Raw genomic sequence first — 17,272 nt, 5'->3', positions numbered from 1 at the left:
TAGAAGAAGAAGGGATTTGGGGACAGGATAGCAAGAATTTGAGGTAGGAGAGGATGAAACACTGCTAATGTCTACAGGAGGGTTTGTTATTCAGACTAGAAACGGTTCAGAATTATGTTACATGCATCTTCCACATGCCGAGACAATCAGCTATCTAGCTAAGAGTCTAAGACACACGCAATGAGCTAATCCCACAGGAAGTCTAATAAGCCACACTCGGCCCATTAGCCACTAGTAGACCGGGCTCCTTTCCCGACACACGGCCTGCTAGGAGCTCTCATCTAAATGGTAATGGCCTAATGGGACCTTTCGAGCTGGTGAGAGAATATAGGCCCTGTTTAGTTTCAAAATTTTCTTATTTAAAAAAAAAAATCTCGTCACATCAAATCTTTAGACGCATACATAGAGCATCAAATATAAATAAATAATAACTAATTGCACAGTTTATCTGTAATGGACGAGACGAATCTTTAGAGACTAGTTAGTCTATGATTAGATAATAATGTTAAATACTAATAAAATGCTACAGTAGTCAAACCTAAAAATTTTCACCAACTAAACATGTGCTGCTGCGTTTAGATGTGTTGGCGTGTTGCTTGGTGCTGCTGCTGTCCTCTGTGACATTGTTGGAATCAAGAAAATTTTGGGCCTGTACAATTTTGCTTCTCTTTGTTACATACTTGATATACACGTACTCGAGATTTCTGTGTTTCTCAACACCATCGTTGACAATATGCTAAAATTAATGCTTCTATCCTTACACATTATTTAACTCAATAGCAACATGTTCGCTAATGGTTTAATATTAAATCATTGTAGCCCGTGCGTTGAACACCATCATGCTGGACGTCAGAGCTCAGTGAATACAAGATACGTGCAATATATCGTATTTTTGTTAAGCCAAGTACATGTGAAACATTTAATTACTATATGATCTTATCTTTTTTATCCGTGACAACGCAAAGGAACGAACCTAGTACAAATATGATATCTAGATTTTAGCATGAATAATACTAGTGTCACAAACATGGCCATGGAGAAGAAAAACAAACTATTTTCTTGTTCAACTAATAGTTGAATTGCTTCACGCATTCCTTTGGCTACCTGAAAATTCAAGCAAAAATACCTGAAAATTCAAGCAAAAAACAACTAAGGAAAGATACATTTAAAAAGACACTACAACAAGCCAAGTTCAGGAATTGGAGTATATATATATAGGATGCACAATGTCTTATGTTCCTCCTAGTCATGCAGATATGTTATATAAATATCAAAAGTGCTCTGCTCCTTATGAATTCAGTAAACATACCCTAAAGGCCACATGTCTGTTCTCAAGCTAGTCTGAATTTAAACAACAGCCACAACTCAATCAAATTCAACTTACCAAAGAGAATTTGAGAAGCCTAACTTTTCGTCAGCCTTGTGTTATTTCAGATGTTCACTACAAATAAATTAGAAATGTCAGGTGCAATGCATAATTGAATTTCATGAGAAAACAGACCTGGTTAGATGAAACCTGGATTACACATAAAGAAAATATTGAAGGCTAAAATGCATATCCAGAAATGTATTATCCAGGTTTTAGATGAATCTTGATTACGCATAAGGAACTGATCAAATTCAAATAATCAATCATTAAGGAGCTTTATGTAGTTCGGTAAAATAAATGATGAAGATGAATTAGAAAGGCCAGAAAAATTTTATTTCGTAGTTTACAGATGTGAGAGATGAACTTCTGCAAAAAGTATAAACTTTTGAACATTACTGGGAGCTATAAGTTTATAAATCTTCCAATACTGCTATTCCTATGTTCATCTCTTAAATTTTTTGCTTCATGTTGAACATAAAGTATTCATACACCCGAAAGGTATGGCTACATAGGAAAGCTCCAGCAGACTAATCACGATTTTCCAAACATGTACAGAAGAACAAACCTGACTAGCAACGACATAATGAAGGATTAGTGTCTATCAAATGCACATTGGAGACTCCATAACAAACTTGGCTTTGACATGCTTTCAGAAACAATCAAAAGAAAAATCCTTGCATAGGAGCACACGAGGATATTGGCAAATATTCTTCTGATTCCAAAATCCATAACCCAAACACTTTTTTTATGAAAACCGAAACACTTACTTCACATATGCATATATCGTACTCATGCTAACAACTGTATGGATATACATTTGAAAAGTACAGACTTTACTTTTTTCTCTTATTAAGACAACTGCAGTTTTTTTTCTTCTACATAGGGTCAAATAAATAATGATTTTTCACAAAAACTCAATCTTATAAACCTAATCCACTAATATGCAGGCTAATCTGTGTGCTTTTAAATCATATTCACAAACTTGTAAACTTATTTTCCTACAATAGTTTTCTTTAGAAATCTGCAGCTCAGTTTCTAGCTAGCTGCATCAAATAACATTAAGTTTTCAGTAGCCAATTAGCCGAGTGTAGTACCTCAACTTGGTTCAACATGCTTTCAGGAACAATTAAAAGAAAACCTGCTGATCTGTTTTCTAATGATCCTATATTTTTTCTCGATGAAGGTGTTTACATCATTCACCACCTTCAAGTCACACCTGCAACAGGCACAACAGCATCAAAAGATCGGCCCCAAACACAAATGCTACAACAAGAACATGTACGTGTGTCGAGCGATGCGCTCCATAGGCAGTCAAGGACATGCCTTACAAAGAATTGATATGTGCATATAAAGAACCTTACAAATGGGTAGAAGTAGCATTGAACTTGAAGGCATTTTACAATCTTAATTTAAGTAAAAAACAATAATTAAATCACATTATGTCTTTCCATATTAATACCCCGATAATAAATCCAAGACTTGTGCCAGATTTGCCACATTATTATGCCTTCTCAAACAGTTACAGGAAGCTGCCACTAGCTTACAAATAAAATTTTTACAATTTCACACTAAATCTGATCTACAAGTACCCCTAAGAAATAGTTAATGCAATACCAGATTATTTTATGTAATTGTCGACCTTTTCACTAACAGAAAAATAAATTCCATCTAATCCTACACAAGGGAGAGGATTTGGTCGTCATGACATAAACAAAGACACCTGCCAGAACCCAACACTACACACATCCACGGCGATGAAGGGATAAAAAAACATTAAAAAGAGAAGAGGAAGAGACATGTACCTTGAGCAGTGGAAGGGCACGGACACAACTGCCCTAGGGTTTCTCTCTGTGTTGCTTTTATGCGTGTGGGCACATAACACGCCACTATTTGAGCTGGCTCAGAAGGCCACGACAATCCAAGGCCCAGGTTGGGTGCTGGTTTCTTGCATATATAGTCATGATTTTTTTCGTTGGTTTGTCTAGTAAAAAAAGAGCATTCACTAATTTCCCTGTGTTCTCTACAGTAACCAACAAGGATAAGAGATTATTCATGTCGGTTTTCTTACTTTCTTGTATTTTTAAGGCAATCGACAGGACAAATGCTATTTCCCTATGTATTCTACGGTACCCGATAGGGATATTTTGGTTTCCAGTAGTGAAAGGTATAGATAGAATAACATGTAATGTTACATCTTACTTTCTCTTTTGCAGGGTGAAATGATTAATGGCTGAATTTCTATATCAATGTTTGCAACAATGGATGATGAAGCAATGAAATTGAAGAATAGTAGATATGGCATTTTCATTTCTAATATCTTGGACTTGTACTCTTCAATACTATGTTTTTTTGCTCTCTCGAGCCATATTTCTATGTTTGAAACCTTACTATCACTTGATCTGAGTAAGTACTATGTTTGAAACCTTCCTATGATCTGTGAATCTTGCTATGATTATTAGAATTTGTGGGTTGTGTGATTTTACCAATGTGTCATATTTGTGTGATTGTAAAATGTGTATTTCACATGCAAGGGTAAAATAAATATTTATTTAAAATTCTGAATATGTTACAATAGGTAAAACATGTGTTACAAACCATCTGTTCCTCTATTCAAAATCTATGTACTCTACCACAATGTGGAAGTGCTACAATATAGAACCAATGTAACACTAGACAAATGTTCCAATAGATAAGTAAATAATGTGTTAAAGATCATGTGTTCTAACACAATATGAAAGAGTTATTAGAGCTAAAATAAAGTGTTACAATAGAAATCACTGCAACACTAGACAAATGTTCTAGTAGATAAGTAAATGTGTTACAGTGTACGAACACTTTTTTTATATAAAAGAACACATATCTTGTGTTGCAATAGATCAATCTATAGTAACATGGCCCATTAGAAAAAAAAATGTGTTACTAATAGCGGCAATAACACTTTTTTAGCTTACAATAACAAAAAAGGTGTCACTATATCCTTGTATTGTAGTAGTGTCAGTGTATCATTTGGTGCTACGTGGCACAATTGGGACTTGAACTGGTGTGAGCAAGTTGTTAATGTTCATCGTAAAGTCTATAGTAGCATGGCCAGCTGGAAACACAAAAATAATGTGTTACTACGAGAGATAATAATGCTTTTTAGCCTATAGTAACACAAAGATGGTGTTACGATATCCCTGTGTTGTAGTAGTGCTAGTGTATCATTTGGTGCTATGTGGCACTATTGGAACTTGAACTAGTGTGAGCAAGTTCCTAATTTTCATCATAAAATCCAACGGCACATGTGTGGAGCCCAATGGATAACACTATGACATTATTCATCATAAGTTGTCCAAGTCATTGATGTGCATAGTATGATTCAGTGATACCTTTGTGGCAGCCATCGAATTGTCCGTTGGCACTATGCATGACTTGGACACCGTGTGAAAATGCTTGATGATGTTCACCGTATGTTCCGATGGTGTGCCTTAGTGGACATGAAAGATCATCTAGATCATATTAGGAAGCTATTGTGAGGGTTTCAAGGGCATTTGCAAGTCACGATCAAAGATTGGCTTAGTGAGAGTGATCTTTGTGTGCATCCTTTGGGTCTTGACTTGGAGTGTTTTCAAGTGAAGGTTGAAAATGTGTTACTCTTGGTGTTTGCTAGCACCTAAATGGTCTAGTGGAGGACTAGGTGACCTTCCATTGGTGGAGTTGGTCAAAGGATCCTCTCTTTGCACTTGGTTTGAGGCCCGCCAAACCGGAGTGGAGAATGGATTCTTTTAGTGGATAGCATTTATGATATGACTCAAGTGAACTTAACCTTTAGTAGGTGCTCCAACGTGGATTAGAGGGTTAGGGCAACAGCTTGATACCAAGGCAAAATCCAATTATTACTTGTCCATCTCTTTAATTATTATTCATTTACTTTCTTGCAATCTTTGTGTGCCTTCAAGATGTTGATTGACAAGTAGACTTGGTTTTGCCTTAGTGTGATTCACTAGTTAGGTTTTCAAGTCGAAAGTGTGATCAAAGTTGGAATATGGCTTAGCTTGATGGAGCTAAGACTCTTCTCAGTATGTCTTGTTTAATTCTATGTCTTGTTATGCAAGGGTTAAATCACATATTTACTGTTGTTAAGCTTTAATTTATTTAAAGCCCAAGTCAACGGAGCCCACCCACCCCCCTATTGGACTATTCGGTCACTATAGCAATACACATATGTGTTCCTATAACACTTAACTATTGAACACCTTCTAGTATGCCAACATTCTACATCATAAACATCATAGGTCTTTCATTTTATGGACCTTACCTTTTTAGTCAATATGGAACCTTCTTGTCATATGTCATAGAAAATGCCAAATGATTGCCATCATTTCATCCACCCCACTTTAATTCTATGATTAACATCTCAATTTATGCACTCATCAATCCCAAATATCTAAAGGTTTCTCTCTTGGGCAATAATTGACCTTCAAAAAGGAAGTATCTTGTTATCTCCCTCCCCAGGTCAAGTAATGTTGGAGTAATGCTAAAGTATAAAATCTTTGGTCTCTAGTACGCCACCACAAATCTAGGCTTCCAACAACTTCCATTAACTAGCACTATATTCAAAAAAGAGCATACACCAAGGGACATCTACTTGTATGTCCCTTGTGATGACATTATCCATCACCAAGGCCGGCCGACAGATGAGACTCGGCGGATCTATGTAAAAAAATCACATGACTTGATAATCAGGAGGTATAAATAGGGAAAATTAAATTGGAGTTGGATGATTTGGTTGCACCAAACCAGAGTTGAGCATCTCAGATCAACAAAGAATGACTCCTTAGTTAATCTTAGTTTGGCCTAATCATATCAAAAGGAACAATGTCCAATGTTTTACCTGAACATTTTTGTGTTCAGAAGCCTTATAGGAACTTCTACTGAGAAATGGAGCTACCTTAGATGTAGTGATCTGAATGCGGATTAAACATATTTTTTTTTAATAATGAGACGATTCCAGATAGTTTCAGGAGCATAGACTGCACCAAGCACCTTTCTCTTTTTTGTTCTGCTAAAGAACTAGTCAGTACTTAACTCACTATAGAATAATCTCATGTATTGCTACAGTTTGCAAGAGGAAAAATATGAACACTGATTAATTTTGATTGAAACTGATGTTAGATATTGCAATAAGAAATTTCATCTGTTAGATACTGTTAAGAGAATTTGTAAAGCAATAACAGCAACCATCATATGCGGCCACTTTTATCTTGATTCAATATGTGCTATCCAAATACATAGTAACATACCACAATATCACATACAATTAAAATTTCAACCAAACAGAGATGATCAATATGTGCAATTCATAACTGTCATTTAATTTATCATGACCAAGGCAAAACATTTTTTTTGCTGAAACTTCTGTATAACAAACAATGAGCAATAATATAAACTCAATGTGCCAAGCATACAGCAACATAACAACAGTTTTGCAATTATTAATTACATCAGACACAACCTCAAAGGTTTACACGATCAATGTAAAATAAACAAATATATTAAAAGTGGGCAGAAACTTTTGTAATAAACTAATGAGTTACAACAGCTTAATTTGTGGTAGTTCACACTTCAAAGAGTGGAGAGGAAGATGATGCAGAACCGAAGGAACAAATGATACAGAAGCACTGAAGACATAACTAGCATTTTTTAGATATAATAGATAGAAAACATAAATATACATGGTTCGGTAGTTGTATATAGGCAGTGGGAAATCAATCAATTAATGGGTTCAACGAGCATTCTATTCTGCATACAATAAAACGACCATGTGTTGCACTGTGCTATTATAGATTTTCCACACGGAAGATCATATAATTGACTGATTAAACGGCCATAAATTAAGCAAGTTATGGGTGCCAAGAAGTAGGACCCAAGGGTAACTAAGCCTATATTATCTCGTGTTTGACACCAGTTCAGGAAAATTAAGAACGACCACGCAAGCAAAGGCTCAAGGGAACACCCTGCATGAATGAAACAACGAATTAACAGCAAGAAAACACTTAGCTAGCTGATATCATTCGCAAATAGGAGTACCATGAGATGCAAAATCCCCAATCCCTCAGAGACGAAATCAATTAACCATCCATTGATACAACTCCAGAACAAGGCAAGCAACGATATAAGCACAATACTACTAGCATGCACACGCTTTAACAGAAGCTTTAAGACGAGAGAGAGGAAGAAGCACGAACTCACCGACTGGATGGAGAAGAAACATTAGCAGTTTCCAGATCTAGACGAAGCCGCCGGTGCTGCCGCTGGAGGTAGGTGCCGTGCCAGCTGTCGGGGGGCCGTTCCACTTGGATCATCCAAGCAGATCTGCCTCCGACCACCACCTTCATGGCTGCCTCGCCCACCTATCTCTCAACAGTCACAGAAGCACATGAGATGAGCACAACAAAAGGGGAAAAGATCCAGTAGTTTTTGTGTGAAATCTTTACGGAAAGGAGGAGGAAACGAGTAGATAAGTGTGAGTGAGAGAGAGACAGGGAGGGAGGGAGGAGGCCTAGCAAGGACTAGTCAAACAGTGCTTTCCGTTAAGCAGACTCCTGGGGAGGCGAGCAAAGACAGGTGTTAAGTTAACCATACCATCATGCGTCCCCTCCCCCGAGGTTGAAGGCCTTGTTTAGTTCACCCCGAAATCTAAATTTTTTTTAAGATTTCTCGTTACATTAAATTTTGCGGCACATACATGAAGCATTAGATATAAATGAAAACAAAAACTAATTACACAGTTTATCTGTAAATCGCGAGACGAATCTTTTGATTCTAGTTAGTTTATGATTAAATAATATTTGTCAAATACAAACGAAAGTGCTACGATAGCGAAATCCGAATTTTTTTCGAACTAAACATGGTCTTGTTTAGTTTCAAAAAGTTATAGAAAATCGACACTGTAGCACTTTCGTTTTATTTTGACAAATGTTATCTAATTATGGACTAACTAGGTTCAAAAAATTCGTCTCATCAATTTCGACCAAACTGTGCAGTTAGTTTTTCTTTTCGTCTATATTTAATATTGCATGCATACGTCTAAAGATTCGATGTGATGAAAGATCTGAAAAAATTTGTAAAATTTGTTGGGAAATAAACAAGGCCAAGGCCGAAGCCTCAAGGACAGACCTTGCTAAAATAGCATCATGGAAAGCCACAAAGATGGCAAGAGAACCTCGCCGATAAATGAAAAGAAACGTTGCCAGCGCAAGGATCCATGGCGTACATGCGTTCAGCGGCTTCCATGAGATTGATTAGAGTACCTTATTCCAAAGAGCAGAGGTCATCGTAATCCGAGCGGACGACAAGATAAGGTTTCAGGTAGGGACACGAACAGGCGCCGCAGAACAAACAGTGCCACCACGGCGACCGATGCGAGGAGAGAAACGGCTGCACCTGCATGACGACGACGCATCATCGGTGCACAGCGCAGCGATATGGATGGATGTGGGACGAGGGGAGATGGATGCATACGGCAGAACAAGTCCCTAGGAGGAGAGAGAGCTGACAGAAAGAGAAGTGAGCACGCAACAGCAGCTGCGCCTAGACATCCATCCATCCATATCTCGCCAGGAGCAGCCGTATATAGATGCAGTCTGGCCGATGCGTGCTCACTCTCTTCTGTCAGCCACACCGTCTACTCCAGCTCCAGCCAGCGCCCCCATCCCACCCCGTCGTCGACCACTGCTGCAAAGTACAGCACAGAACAGACGCAACAAGAAGCGCGCGCGCCTGGGTGCAAGGGGGGATATAGCTAGAGAGAAGAACCAAACCATGGTACACAAACATATCTTCATCGTCGTCTTTCCCGAATTGGGGAAGAAGGCGGCGGCAGGCAGCCGGCCAGATCTGGGACTGGGAGAGCTATACTACTGGCTGGGCTTCTTCGCCCGTTCCGTTCTGGTGGTACCGTATGGAGGGCTTATATAGAGGAGACGGTCCCCTAATGGCCTTGTTCTTGCTAGTGGTGCCGCACAGTCCTACAGTTGCTAGGGTTGGACTTGTGAGAAAATAGGGTTTCATGAGGAATTGAGGATGGGATGGGATTCTGTTGATTTTTATTTCACCTAAGAATATACTCTGACCTGAGGTGCTGATTATTGCTAGGCGTACTAGCTAGGGTCTAATACTTTTTTTTCAGGTATGGTTGCAAGGAAATTCTATGACAAAATGGACCGGTTGGGATTTTGCACACTTCTCAAGTGTGAAGTCATGTTATAGAATTCATTTCCTCACTTACTAGATTTCTATCAAACTATTTGTTAGGGTGGAAACAACATATATTTGTTTTAAGCTTTCTATCAAATTATTTGTTACTGTCAAAACAGCATATATTCGTTTCAAAGTCTATAGAGGCTATACATTACAACAGGTTAAAATAGGTTGAGTTGTGTTATGTACGTTGTTTTTTATGATATTTTTTTTATTTGGTAGGTACTTAGACTTTTTTTACTACTGACATAGTTTTCTAAGTGGTCCATGTATGTCACCTTTGTCATTTTTATTAGAGTAAAACTATGCATATTTATTTCACAATCCAATGAGCAGTCAACACGGTTTTTTCTCATGGTCCCATCATACATGTTGGCTAAAGCTAAAAGCAATTAAATTAAAAATCATGATTTAGTGGATTTAGTAATTTTTTTCTCTATGGTACCAAGTCGAGATTCTAACTTCTAAGATGGCCCCTAATTACATTATTCTTTTTGATCCTTAATTACATTATTCTTACTTGTGTTACAGTTACACATGCGGATGAGATTCGGTTCTTTTTACTTTCTCACACCGGTTCAGCCCACAGTTGTTGTGCCTACTAGGTTGCTGCTAGATGTACCAACGATACAGCACGTTTATGAATCCACACTTCCACACAGTGATACGACTATACGAGGGTCCTTGCTGTTTCTAAGTATATGATTGAGATGGATAAATTTAGAAGTAACTTTGCTACTTTAGGTTGTTATATACTGTATAGGTGTTGTTAAAAAAATAGAAGTGCATTTTCAAAAGCATATGTATGCAGTGGTATTTTGGGTTATTGTTTTTATAATGTTATGTATATGCGAGTGCTTTAGATGCAAGTTAGTTTAGGTTATGATTTTGTATTACTTTTTTGTAATAGGTGGCTAATTTAGGTAAAAAATTATTATAGGGTTATTTTAGGTTTAGTTTTACAATGGCATATACAATACTATATGACAATTTAACTATTACTATCGATGATAATTAAGGTTGTCTTCTATTTTAATGGCAGCTATGATTTATTTATTTTAACAGCTTGTCTATTAAAGATTAACACGTAGGTCTCAAATCTCAAAAGAGTCTTTGCATAGTGAGATTGCATATATGTTGCTTCACGTTATCGTGGGCTTAAAAGGGGAAAACTTCATGCAACATCTCTACTCATTTTATACTAGTAATAAATCGCCCCAGCGGGCTTCCACAATGTTAATTAATATATAAATATACTTCACCATAGAAACCAAATTATAAGTAATTAGGTTGCAAGCTAATCATTAGAGAAATTGGACTATAACTAATGACCCTATTGCCCTATTAAACCATGGAAATCAAGCTTCCATATCTATCTACATACTACTAGTAGTTAATTGAAAAAGCAATATTCTAGCTATATACAATACCACGATCGAATAAACATGGTATAAATCCATTTGATTATACATAAGCATGTGCATTCATACCATGTTTTGACTAAAACATCGAGCACGTATAAAAATAAAGCATCTTAAATACATCCATATATGCAACATTGATTCAGAAGGAGCGTGGAGCATTGGAGCATATCGATGCAGAGTGACTCGCCCTCGAAAAAAAGGGAGGACAAAAAGGGAACCACGCCCAAAAACATGACTCCGCGACGCCACATATATGAAGCTCTGCCACGGCACCACGGCTCGCCGGCGCTCGTGCCACAGCGTCAGCACCGTCGGAGCCACCTCGATATCTTGTGGCCTGCGTGGGCTGCTGAAGGCAACAACAATGCGCAACAATAGCCAAATACTACCATCCAACCGTCAATACTACCGTCCTGCCATCTCCTACATGTATGGTCTGAACTCTAGAGTCGACAGTCGTAAGTGGGAATTGAGATTCCCATTCAGTACTTACGAGGACTCTATCTAACTTTTCAAAAGTTGGACAATCCTCAGGCCCCACCCAAGTATACTGGCGGCCTGACATCACAATCTATTTAAGATCCAGAGATTCGATGACGGTATTAAAAAGATTAGGCCATTTAGGGTCGAGATTCCCATTCAGTACTTACGAGGATTCTATCTAACTTTTGTAACACCTAAAAAAATTTACTTTATTTGAAATAGAGTTAAAATGATTTAATTTTGTATTTTTGTGCTCATTGAAATATAGCAAAAAAATATTTTTTTATTAAATTAAAATTCATCATAGGATTTAGCAACATTGTTGTGCATACATGGTGACACATACCATTTGATGTAATGTTTCCTTGTTGCTCTTTGTGTGCTGATAGTAAGAAAAGTATTTAAAATACGTTTGGTAGATCGATCTTCTTTGACCAGTAAGTCTTTATCTTTTTCTACAATCAAATTTCTAGTTTCTCAGCTCAAGGTTTCATTTAGAGTCTCTCAAAATCTTTTCTTTCATACCTCGTCACTCTTTTCAGTTTCTCGTCTATGAAGCAATCTCTACAAACTTCTTAGAAATTTTTCCGACCTTTTTCCATGAGCATAATCTAATTTTTTAGATATTTCGAATTATCTCATCATAAGCTCCAAATACTTTATTTTGACTCCTCATGTTCTATAATATCTCTGAGAATTTTTTTCCAAATTTTCGAAGCTTTCGAAGTATTTTTCATGGCTTAACTACTAATTCTGGACTTTTCTAGAATTATTTTATCCATGAAAATAATTAATTTCGAAAATAATACGTCATCATGATTCAAAGGCCAAATGTTTTATTTACTAATAGGCTTTAATAATTAATTAGGCCTATTAGTAAAGATGAAGGTTGCAAATCTATTAGTACCATATCGCTAGTTGATGTGGAGGTGGGGAGTTTCTCTCCCTATATATATATATATATATATATATATATATATATATATATATATATATATATATATATATATCAGCCCCTTAGGCAAAACACACAAAAAAAAAAACTACCATATAGGAAGCCTCTAATTTGAGAATTCCTAAGATAGTAAAATAAAATTATATTTTCTCTTTCTTTCTCTACAACGTGTCGCCAAGTTCCAAGAGGTGCAGATCTGCTGCAACTGTTAGCTCGTCGTGCTCTTGCTATTCCAGCGAAGAAATCCTGTTGCCGCGACGTATACATCTTCTTGCGATACTCGTCAACTTGTCGTCTTGTGAAACTGTCGTCGGCATGATGGGAAAGACTCGGCTGCTGAGAAGTCCATCCTGTTGAAGTTCATCCGCTGCTATCTGCAAGTCGCCATGACCCTCCAAGTCTCCATCGCCTGAAGGTGCCGACTGCTAGGGAACCAGGAGGCACGGCTGCGTGCATGGAATTTCCACTGTTGTTCACGTCCAGCCATGCAGAACCGGGAAAATAAGTGATCGTGTCAGCTGCATCTTGCAATGATAATGGTATGACAGCTTATTTAATCGGCTAATGACTTTGATGATGTGACATACATATATATCATCCCTGCGTAGAAATTCAACATTTAATTTTGAATATATAAAATTTCAGCATAGTCGTTCCTTGGTCTATATTTTCCAAAGCGCTTTATTAAAATATAATTAATTAGGCTATGATTTAGTTTTCTTTGCAAATAAATCTCTGCTACTTTTAAAAAGCTTGTATTCTCTTTCTTCTTATCTCATTTGAAATGACTCATGACGCTTGTATATATATGCTTTTACATTATATAAGTTTGCTTTGTTTAAACACGCATATTAAATTCGAATGTATGCTCTCACATGATTATTTTTTACAATTTAAATCTTTTCATAGTCGTTTCTTATTTCGATTAGAATACTTTTTACATCTTTATGCTCATAGTAATGTGTAGATTAGTTTTTAAACCTTTTTATTGATTGGTGTATTGTTTTAATTTAGTCAACTTTGTTTGTTATGCATGTGTGTACGGATGCTTGTGTGGTGTCTTATGATCTTGTCTAGTCGGTGAGATATAAGTGTGACTCAGAAGAAGATCTTTGAAGGTTTGGACTTGAAGAAGGATCTAAGTTTAAGGCAAGTATAGTAATTTGGATTTTGATTCTGTGACCATGATCCTGTGACTAGATTAATGTTAAGTAATAAATGATAAAAATGACTTTTTAGCCACTTGATGATTTATCTGTAAGTGATAACCAGGACAACAGTGCAACCATGAGGGCTATAATGGCTCTGGCTTTAGCTCAATATGAAGACCTTTTCTAGCTTGTTAGAGGTTACCCGAAAGGGCGGAGGGGCTGAACCGTTTTGGGTATAGTGTGGCCTTTGTCTGTATGTGTATAGGCTGCGAGTCATTGTGCCATCGGAAGGGGGGCTCTATATCTGCGCGCAAAGGAAACCTTGCGGCCCTAACATGTTAGACGAACTTTTGAAAGGCTTCATAGTGATCCCTGCCGACCTTCCTTAGAAGTGGGTTAAGAGGCTGATCACCTCAGGCGAAAGGATAAATCATGACTCATGGGTAAAGATGTACAACCTCTGCAGAGTGTTAAAAACTGGTATACTAGCCGTGCTCACGGTCATGAACGGCCTTGGGGATTCTTGCATCGACGATGATGATTCTTGTGTGTTAAATATGCTCATTATTTATTATTTAATGCTTTACATTATTTATGACACATTGATCATGAGATTGTGGGAGCTATACAATCTAGTTGCTATACTTGTGGAGTTCGACATGGACTCACTCTTGCTATTCCCCCCAAACCTCAGGAGAAGTTTAGGCTTGTGATCAACCAGTCAGTTGGATCATGTAGAGTGAAGTTAATACCCGAAGGTTGGAGTTGTCTATCCGCTGTTTGTTATCTAAGGTTATCTCTTTTATACTAAGTACATTATATATTTATGCATTGTCTTTTGATATTACCCCTTATTTGTAGCTATATGTGAGATTTGACTTATAAAACTCATATATGGTGCATATCTGGTTTTATCCTTAAAATCGGGTATTATAACTTTTCAAAAGTTGGATAATCCCCAGGCCCCGCCCAAGTATACTTGCGGTCTGACATCACAATCTCCTTAAGATCCAGAGATTCGATGACGACATTAAAAAGATTAGGCTATTTGGGGTCAAAATCCCCTGAACTCTTATCCTCGTATTATATTAAAGTCCCCCCTATGATATATGGTAGAGTTTCTTTTGAGCAAGTGTTGGCAAGTTCCACTAGGAAAACATTTTTGTTCTGTGCTTGAGCTGGTCCATAGACTGAATATAAATTAAACTTGAAGTCATTTACTATGCATCTGAGGGTGCACTTTACATAGAAATCTCCCTCATCAATGGCTCCAATATCAAAAGTATTTAGGTCCACACCTAGCAAAATGCCCCCTGATCTACCATGAGGAGCCATGGTATGCCAAAGAAAGTCATGACCCCCACAAAGATTTTTTAGACATGATCCAGGAATGAATCTCGTCCAGTTTCAGAAAGAGCGATAAATTTAATTTGCTCTTCTTTAACTAATTCAGTCAAGAATCTATGTTTAGCCAAGTCTGCAAGACCTCTGCTATTCCAGAAAACCCCTTTCATTTTAGAATAATTTTGAAGGGGTTCTTTGGCTTTTGGGGAAGTCTGCCTTTGTTAGTATTTTTGGTGTTGTTATATTTTTTCTTACGACGGGTAGGAGAGAGATCAATGATCTGATCATTCTCCAAATCCAGCATATTCTCATTTAAATTTCCACAAGCGTGGCTAAGAACTGCTTCAAATCTATCTTCCCTCTCATGTCTCATCATCACTGTAATTATTTGAGTACTTAGATTTTGGGTTACTCTTATTTTGATTAGCACAGAGAACCAACCTATCAACCTCTAGGTTCTTAATGACAACTACATCATAGGAGCCTTGGTTGATGCCTACCCTACCAAGGTTTGAAATAATTTTTGACTCTGGAAAGGTAGAAAAGGAAGTACCTGATTCAAGATTCCTTTTCGCCATGAGCTGTTCAACTTTGTGTAGGGTATGTGTATCCGCCATCGCCGCAGCCCTGGTGCTTCGGCGTTGGTGGTGTCCTTCGTAGCAGCAGCCAGGGCAGGTGCCGCCTCCAAGGCAGCAGGCGCACGCGCTGTCTCCACCAAGGCAGAAGTCGCCTCCATGGCATCAGGTGCTGGAGCTGTCTCCTCAAGGTGTGGTGGGCGTTCCTCCTCCACGCGAGCAGCAGAGGTAGAACCCCCAGGCTGCGGTACGATGGAAGGGTGGGGTGGTGCACACCCTTGCCGCCGTTGGATTTGCTGGCGAAGTGGGCGTCCCGTGCGGTGAGGAACCATCCTCAGCCGGTGGTGAGGCTGGGGACAGGATGAAGCCGGCATCGCCCTCTCCCACAAGGGCCTGGTCCAGCACGGAGGGGACGTGGACCAGCGCGGAGGGGATATATTCCGGTGTCGCGGCAAGCGTGGGTGATTATTCTGCTTCTGCATTGCCCGCGCGAGGATTGGATCAACACGTACACGCAAATGCAACATCTAGCTAGTCCACATGATTCTCTATGTAAAGCTTTGTTGAGACTTGACAGTGAGAGAGGCGAACCATGCAATGGACGAACCTCATTTTTGGTCATCAAAGACCAGCGATCCGCGGAGGCAGGAACATTTTCTAGGTGTAGCGGATTTGTAAAGGCCGAACATGTATAATATAACTATTAATTATATAAGGATGCACTAGAAAATTAGCTAAATATGTATATTACTATGTGATCAGCAAATATAACAGAAATCCAAAAGTAAAGCCGCAATCGCTGTCCAACTCCCGCTGCTGTCCGCTGACCACTGCGTTGAGTTCTCGGCTTCTCGCACCGGTGCCACCGTCCGCCGTCCACAGTCGAGGAAGCACCATGACACTGTGTCCATTGATCTGATCAAAATACGAAGAGGAAGAGTCGAGCATCTGATCAAGTACGTATATGTATCAGTGTATATATATTTCAAAATATATTACATATATTCAGTTTTTTTTTATTTTTTTAGGTATGACGTCCGCCAAGGCTCGCCATATACCTGCCTCCGCCACTGGTGCGATCCTTTTGCTGTGATGCATGGTTCTAGGGTCTGGAGTTGGTATTTTCAAACCAAAGCTGACAGTCTACCAATGGTTGCATGCTACCTATGTATTAGTGATTCAGTGTGCTGGTAGTCGACTTAGGGTTTCTGTGGGGATTAGGATACAGAAGAGGAGAAAGGATTAGGGGCGGACGAGGTGTGGCGGACGCGACACCAATTGTGATTAGGTCTCATTTAGTTGTCTAGGAACCATTCCCTCAACTAATTCTAACTAGAATGATTGACTAATTTGTATAACAATTTATTAGCTGGAATGGTTTTTGGTCCTATTTTAGGATAACCGAACGACCCCTAATAGGATGAAGATAGTTGTCATTCATACCGCATCCATTCTTATTTTGAATGTCTGTATATAGCTTCTACCAATGTAGTTTTTATATTTGGTTGTCCACTAAGTTTCTTATGCAGGTCAGCTTAGTGCTCAAAATAGGCCCATTGCAACATTAGCTAGTAGTGCGCCAGATTTAGTCCTATTTAGTAGCAATGCATAATTTTCTCACATTTTCTTCCTATACCAAAAACATGAGACATTTGCTATAACATGGAGGTGAGTAATACATTCAATAAAATGTAAAGAACCAATATGATTTGCTTGTGCACAATAACAAT

General features: G+C 38.3%; 1 long non-coding RNA gene across 7 annotated transcripts; it reads right to left on the bottom strand.

Annotated features, from left to right (window-relative positions):
• Nucleotides 890-9,968, bottom strand: LOC110432903. Of its 7 annotated transcripts, none has more exons than XR_002450184.1 (5): nucleotides 8,873-9,968; nucleotides 8,662-8,794; nucleotides 2,464-7,761; nucleotides 1,385-1,441; nucleotides 890-1,104 (listed from the first exon to the last, which is right to left on the bottom strand). It is a non-coding gene; the product is annotated as an uncharacterized LOC110432903 (long non-coding RNA). The 7 variants fall into 7 exon arrangements; XR_002450185.1 differs by having other exon boundaries at nucleotides 9,172-9,968; XR_002450183.1 differs by having other exon boundaries at nucleotides 8,662-9,967.

The sequence above is a fragment of the Sorghum bicolor genome, chromosome 2 (assembly GCF_000003195.3).
Source record: "Sorghum bicolor cultivar BTx623 chromosome 2, Sorghum_bicolor_NCBIv3, whole genome shotgun sequence".
NCBI classification, from domain to species: domain Eukaryota; kingdom Viridiplantae; phylum Streptophyta; class Magnoliopsida; order Poales; family Poaceae; genus Sorghum; species Sorghum bicolor.
This window is presented reverse-complemented; position numbering and strand designations above follow the sequence as displayed.